The 7,936-nt window shown below is 44.9% G+C and overlaps 1 pseudogene; it reads right to left on the bottom strand.

The window, feature by feature from the left end:
* The window catches only part of LOC104699931, a 2,692-nt pseudogene extending 1,506 nt beyond the window's left edge, over positions 1-1,186 (bottom strand).

Genomic DNA, 7,936 nt, shown 5'->3' with positions numbered 1-7,936 from the left:
TTGATACATCAGGCCTCTCGATTCTTTTAGAATAACGAATATCCAGCTTAGCTTCCACTAGGGAAGCCAAGTTAACTTGTTCGTATATAGCCAAGGCATAATCGGAGTAGTCCAAGGACACAAGACTTGGGGCGTCAAATGACATAATACTATAAGGACCAATTTCAAGCTCACAATCGTAGTGAACTGATAGCTTCTTGATGCTCCGACTCGAGATGCAGTATGGGAGTGCTTCGAAGTACTTGTGACGTACGACTAAATCCTCGAGCACTGGACAACCAGGAAGAAGCACATGACACAGATCTTCATATTCAAAAACGACCGAGTCCAAGAAGAGACATTAAGTGCTGGAAGAGACAAATCTGGAGGAAACTTTCCAAAAGAAATTCGTGTCCCCAGTGTCAGCTTAACCAATGTATTGCTCATAAAGAACTCATGAGGCAGCAGTATGTCACCATAGGTAGGTTCAATACTAACGTCAAGCTCCACTACACCACGCTCTACGGCATTACGTATCCAGGGGTACATATGATCCATCTCACTGTCGTCGCCAATGTGATATTTTAACGAGAATTTCTTGAGCGGAGAAGCGCATTGCAAAGCCAGTGTTCTGTCGACAAAGTTCCTGAAGCACTCCCGGATCTCGTCCCTCTCTCGCTTACCATCTTCCGGTTGCAGGAAGACAGAATCATCAAAATCGAGATTGTGTACCACCAATGCAAACAGATCCCTCCACTGTTTCGAGAGAAGAGATGTTGAAGCAGCCAGTTTGGTCGGAACTCTGGACAAGATGTCGCCCAGAACCTCATGAGGGAGCCAGCTGATTGCATCTTCGGAGCCAGTATCCAAATTTTTGGTATCCATAGTGACAGTCAGAAGCAATCTCTTCCTTAAAAGTAATAAGTGCCTGAAACATGAAGTGAGTTCAGAGTGATTCATATAAAAGCCAAAATGCACGCAACGAATATTAAAAAAAAAAAAAAGAGAGGATATCAACATAACTTAAGAGGCCTAGACAAAGCTCAAGATTGTATGAATGAATGTTACAATAAGAACCAGAGAGGGGAACAAAGACCAGAGAATTTTCCACAAACCATAAAATCCAGTATTCATTCATTAATTACAAAGATTTGAGCAAACACAACAACTACGCGATGTATTCTCCAAATCGTAACCTTAATCGTCCCTCTTCGTCACTCTCCAGCTCCACTCTCACTTCGCCGCTTTCTAGAAAAGAAGACGAACGAAATAAAATCACGACTGACAAACCCAAATCGCGAGCCCTAGATTTCTTATTTTTTCCCCAATTTGAAACGACGACGACGTTTTATTATATCCACAACAATTCTAAACAAGGTATGTCAAGTGGGTTTATAATAACAACAAATGTGTATTACACTTTCGAGAATGGTTGTATTTTATTTGACAAACAAATTGCTTTGTCGGTGGGTGGAAATGGCTAGGGTTTTCGCACAGAGAGCTTCTCAACGGCGAATCGTAGATCTATTCTGAGTGAAACCCTAGAGAATCAGTCGGTAAGAAAATTTCAATCTCAGTTCTTGGCCGTGTCGTAGAGTGTCCTCTCCTGGGGGTGGTGGGCTGTAAGTTTCAGAGAAGTACCACATAGATTAGATCTGTGAGGACGGAAAGATGAATCGGCCCCGCAAGAAGAAGGAGAAGTCACTTATGGAGGAACTTCGCGAGCTAGATCTATTGGGTGAAGGGGAGACGGTGAACATTCCAGATCTGGCAAATGAAGATTTAATTGAAGAAAACTCAATGAGTGTGGTGGTTAGGTGTTTGAACCCGACAGTTCACAAAGTAGGAGGTTTGGTCAAAGCTCTCCCGGCTATCTGGGGAATGGATGATAGAGTCCGTGGAAGGGGAGTGAGTGAAGATAAGGTTCAGTTCATTTTCGAGACAGAAGCAGATCTATATCATGTTCTGTTTCGGGGCCCGTGGTTTGTCAATGGATGGATCGTGTCCCTGGACCAGTGGAAGCCTAATCCAGACCCAGACTATCTGAACAAGATTCTTTTTGGATACGCATCAAAGGCATTCCCATTCACCTCCTAAAGAGACAAACAGTGGAAAGTATTATCGGACCTCTAGGGAAAGTGGACGCTGTGGAGCTTCATGCCAAAAATTCCAACTCCTTAGAGTATGTGAGAGCACGAACATGAGTGAAAGCTGATGAACCACTGCAGTTCTGTAAAGTAGCGAACTTTGCATCAGGGGAGAGAGTGACCGTGGAGCTGACTTATGAGAAGTTACTGAAGGTGTGCTTGCTGTGTAAGAGGTTGACTCATGAAAGGTCCATTTGCCCTTTCCAAATCAATGATTTGATGGGGGGAAATGGAAAGGGTACAACAAGAAAAGGTCGCCCGACAGCGAGGTCTACAATGTATAAGGCAAATGCCAAGGGTAAAGGAAAAGTGGTGGAAGATGTAGAGGAAGGAGTTAAGGAACGGTCAGGAAACCCGGGGAAGAAGAGTCTGCCCTCACCCTCTGAACCTATACCAAAGACGACCGGGGTTAAAGAGCGACTCCAATGGCCATCTGAAGGGGCTAAGAGGCAGCGAGGAAGTAAAGCACAGGGGGCTACTAATTCGGTAGAATGGAGACCAAAAAAAAGATTAGAGGAGAGCTCTGCAAAGGCGGGAGACCTATGTTCCCAGGGAGAGCAGACGATGTTGCTTTTAAAAAGAAGACGCCAAAGTGGAAGTGGAGAAAAACAAGTTAAAAGAGCGAGACTGGGGTTAGCTGAGGAAGAGTGTCAATCTCCCTCGGTTTTTGAGAGACTTGGACAAAGTGGAGAGAAGTCCAATAGTGGTGAGAAGAGGAAATTGTCAAAATCTGGGTCTAACTCTTCTCAAAGGGAGGAAAAGCTTTCTCCGTCGGTTTTTGATAGGTTGGAACCCCAGCTCCCTCAGAAGAGTTTTCACACTCGCGAAAGAGGAGGTTCTACGAATCTGGATGGGAACGGAGCTTACCAAGGCTCCAATCATTCGGTCTTGTCGGTTACAACAAACCATAGGAACTCTTCAGACCATGTGTCTGATGGTGCTAGTGGTCAATTTGGAAAAGAAGGGTTGATGGGTAATTCCAACCCTTCAAAATCAATATGAGAATATTGAGTTGGAACTGTCAGGGGGTGGGGAATACCCCTACAGTTCGACACCTGAGGGAAATATGTGGTCAGTATTTCCTAGAGGTAATTTTCCTCTGTGAGACCAAGAATAAAAGAAGTTACTTGGAGAATGTTGTGGGTCACCTGGGCTACCACGATCTACATACGGTAGAACCGTTGGGAAAGAGTGGGGGATTAGCTCTGATGTGGAAAGAGGAAGTGCATATCAAAGTTTTGCATTCGGATAAGAGAATGATAGATGTACAAGTCAAATGGCAAGATAAGGAGTTCTTTCTCTCTTGTATCTACGGGGATCCAGTCCGAGGAGAGAGAGGGAAAGTGTGGGAGAGATTAACGAGGATTGGCATCGAAAGATGGGGTCCTTGGATGATGACAGGGGACTTCAATGAATTGGTGGATCCGTCGGAAAAGAAGGGAGGTCCAGTCAGATCGATGGCAACATGTGTTGAGTTTCAACAAATGTTGTCAGCTTGTGGACTCTGGGAAGTAAGACACAAAGGCTACCAGTTTTCGTGGTTTGGGAATAGAAATGATGAACTTGTACAATGTCGCCTGGATAGGACAGTGGCGAATCAAGAATGGATGGAATTGTTTCCGGAAGCACAGGCTGTGTACCTCAAGAAGGTTAGTTCTGATCACAGTCCACTTATAACCACTCTGATGGGGGAAAAGTGGAGAAGATGGACCGGTTTCAAGTATGATCAGAGATGGGTTCAAAGAGAAGGCTTCTGTGACTTTATGAAGGAAACTTGGGACTCGGAACAAGTAAAACAATCAAATTCTTTGGTTGAGAAGCTGACGCGCTGCAGGAAGGAAATCTCAGGATGGAAGAGAAGGAATAAGCCAAACTCTTCATTAAGAATCCAAGAGCTTCATAGCAGGATTGATCGGGCCACACAACAGAGCCCCTTTAGTATAGAAGAGGTCAGACGATTGAAAAGTGAGCTCAATAAGGAGTATGTGCAGGAAGAGAAGTTTTGGCAGCAAAAGAGCAGATTCATCTGGTTGAATAATGGTGATAAGAACACTAAGTTTTTCCACGCAGCAACAAAAAACCGTCGAGCTCAGAACCGCATTTAGGTACTTGAGGATNTCGGTGGGTGGAAATGGCTAGGGTTTTCGCACAGAGAGCTTCTCAACGGCGAATCGTAGATCTATTCTGAGTGAAACCCTAGAGAATCAGTCGGTAAGAAAATTTCAATCTCAGTTCTTGGCCGTGTCGTAGAGTGTCCTCTCCTGGGGGTGGTGGGCTGTAAGTTTCAGAGAAGTACCACATAGATTAGATCTGTGAGGACGGAAAGATGAATCGGCCCCGCAAGAAGAAGGAGAAGTCACTTATGGAGGAACTTCGCGAGCTAGATCTATTGGGTGAAGGGGAGACGGTGAACATTCCAGATCTGGCAAATGAAGATTTAATTGAAGAAAACTCAATGAGTGTGGTGGTTAGGTGTTTGAACCCGACAGTTCACAAAGTAGGAGGTTTGGTCAAAGCTCTCCCGGCTATCTGGGGAATGGATGATAGAGTCCGTGGAAGGGGAGTGAGTGAAGATAAGGTTCAGTTCATTTTCGAGACAGAAGCAGATCTATATCATGTTCTGTTTCGGGGCCCGTGGTTTGTCAATGGATGGATCGTGTCCCTGGACCAGTGGAAGCCTAATCCAGACCCAGACTATCTGAACAAGATTCTTTTTGGATACGCATCAAAGGCATTCCCATTCACCTCCTAAAGAGACAAACAGTGGAAAGTATTATCGGACCTCTAGGGAAAGTGGACGCTGTGGAGCTTCATGCCAAAAATTCCAACTCCTTAGAGTATGTGAGAGCACGAACATGAGTGAAAGCTGATGAACCACTGCAGTTCTGTAAAGTAGCGAACTTTGCATCAGGGGAGAGAGTGACCGTGGAGCTGACTTATGAGAAGTTACTGAAGGTGTGCTTGCTGTGTAAGAGGTTGACTCATGAAAGGTCCATTTGCCCTTTCCAAATCAATGATTTGATGGGGGGAAATGGAAAGGGTACAACAAGAAAAGGTCGCCCGACAGCGAGGTCTACAATGTATAAGGCAAATGCCAAGGGTAAAGGAAAAGTGGTGGAAGATGTAGAGGAAGGAGTTAAGGAACGGTCAGGAAACCCGGGGAAGAAGAGTCTGCCCTCACCCTCTGAACCTATACCAAAGACGACCGGGGTTAAAGAGCGACTCCAATGGCCATCTGAAGGGGCTAAGAGGCAGCGAGGAAGTAAAGCACAGGGGGCTACTAATTCGGTAGAATGGAGACCAAAAAAAAGATTAGAGGAGAGCTCTGCAAAGGCGGGAGACCTATGTTCCCAGGGAGAGCAGACGATGTTGCTTTTAAAAAGAAGACGCCAAAGTGGAAGTGGAGAAAAACAAGTTAAAAGAGCGAGACTGGGGTTAGCTGAGGAAGAGTGTCAATCTCCCTCGGTTTTTGAGAGACTTGGACAAAGTGGAGAGAAGTCCAATAGTGGTGAGAAGAGGAAATTGTCAAAATCTGGGTCTAACTCTTCTCAAAGGGAGGAAAAGCTTTCTCCGTCGGTTTTTGATAGGTTGGAACCCCAGCTCCCTCAGAAGAGTTTTCACACTCGCGAAAGAGGAGGTTCTACGAATCTGGATGGGAACGGAGCTTACCAAGGCTCCAATCATTCGGTCTTGTCGGTTACAGCAAACCATAGGAACTCTTCAGACCATGTGTCTGATGGTGCTAGTGGTCAATTTGGAAAAGAAGGGTTGATGGGTAATTCCAACCCTTCAAAATCAATATGAGAATATTGAGTTGGAACTGTCAGGGGGTGGGGAATACCCCTACAGTTCGACACCTGAGGGAAATATGTGGTCAGTATTTCCCAGAGGTAATATTCCTCTGTGAGACCAAGAATAAAAGAAGTTACTTGGAGAATGTTGTGGGTCACCTGGGCTATCACGATCTACATACGGTAGAGCCGTTGGGAAAGAGTGGGGGATTAGCTCTGATGTGGAAAGAGGAAGTGCATATCAAAGTTTTGCATTCGGATAAGAGAACGATAGATGTACAAGTCAAATGGCAAGATAAGGAGTTCTTTCTCTCTTGTATCTACGGGGATCCAGTCCGAGGAGAGAGAGGGAAAGTGTGGGAGAGATTAACGAGGATTGGCATCGAAAGACGGGGTCCTTGGATGATGACAGGGGATTTCAATGAATTGGTGGATCCGTCGGAAAAGAAGGGAGGTCCAGTCAGATCGATGGCAACATGTGTTGAGTTTCAACAAATGTTGTCAGCTTGTGGACTCTGGGAAGTAAGACACAAAGGCTACCAGTTCTCGTGGTTTGGGAATAGAAATGAAGAACTTGTACAATGTCGCCTGGATAGGACAGTGGCAAATCAAGAATGGATGGAATTGTTTCCGGAAGCACAGGCTGTGTACCTCAAGAAGGTTAGTTCTGATCACAGTCCACTTATAACCACTCTGATGGGGGAAAAGTGGAGAAGATGGGTCGGTTTCAAGTATGATCAGAGATGGGTTCAAAGAGAAGGCTTCTGTGACTTTATGAAGGAAACTTGGGAGTCGGAAAAAGTAAAACAATCAAATTCTTTGGTTGAGAAGCTGACGCGCTGCAGGAAGGAAATCTCAGGATGGAAGAGAAGGAATAAGCCAAACTCTTCATTAAGAATCCAAGAGCTTCATAGCAGAATTGATCGGGCCACACAACAGAGTCCTTTTAGTATAGAAGAGGTCAGACGATTGAAAAGTGAGCTCAATAAGGAGTATGTGCAGGAAGAGAAGTTTTGGCAGCAAAAGAGCAGATTCATCTGGTTGAATAATGGTGATAAGAACACTAAGTTTTTCCACGCAGCAACAAAAAACCGTCGAGCTCAGAACCGCATTCAGGTACTTGAGGATAAGGATGGGATTGAGTGGTTTGCGGAGGAAGACTTAGGCAGAGTAGCGGAAAGTTACTTCAAGATGCTATATACCTCTGAAGATGTTGGATATAGGCTCCAAGAGATGGAACAAGGCACAAACACTGTCTCTACCGAAATGAATGAAATGCTGTCAGCTGAAGTTTCCCTGGAGGAAGTGAAAGAAGCAGTGTTTGAGATCAATCCAAATAAGTGTCCTGGCCCTGATGGTCTTACAGGTTTTTTCTTTCAGCAGTTCTGGGAGAGAGTTGGAGAGGACATTACGGAGATGGTAAGAAGCTTCATGAGAACTGGAAGGTTGGAGGAAGGAATAAACAGAACAAACATCTGTTTGATTCCCAAAAAAATGAAGGCTTTAAAGCTCCAGGACTTTAGACCCATTAGCTTATGCAATGTGGTCTATAAGATTGTTAGTAAGCTGTTGGCATTGAGACTTAAACGGATCCTCCCCAATATTATCTCCGAGACACAAGCTGCATTTGTGAAAGGGCGGCTTATCTCAGATAATATTCTGATCGCACATGAGATGCTACATGCTCTCAGCTCCAGAAATATGTGTGCGGAGAACTTCATAGCCATTAAAACCGACATTTCCAAGGCCTATGACCGTGTGGAATGATCTTTCCTTGGAAACGCTATGACCTATTTGGGCTTCTCAGGGAGTTGGATCAGGTTGGTCATGGAGTGCGTGAAAACTGTAGAATATCAGGTGCTGATTAATGGTGTACCGTATGGGGATATTCAACCAACAAGAGGGCTGAGACAGGAGGACCCCCTATCTCCGTACCTCTTTGTGATCTGCACAGAAATGTTGGTGAGGATGCTAAACAAGGCGGAAGAGGAAGGAAAGATTACTGGGTTAAAGATTGCA

This window comes from Camelina sativa, chromosome 7 (genome assembly GCF_000633955.1).
Source record: "Camelina sativa cultivar DH55 chromosome 7, Cs, whole genome shotgun sequence".
In the NCBI taxonomy this organism is placed as follows: Eukaryota; Viridiplantae; Streptophyta; class Magnoliopsida; order Brassicales; family Brassicaceae; genus Camelina; species Camelina sativa.
This window is presented reverse-complemented; position numbering and strand designations above follow the sequence as displayed.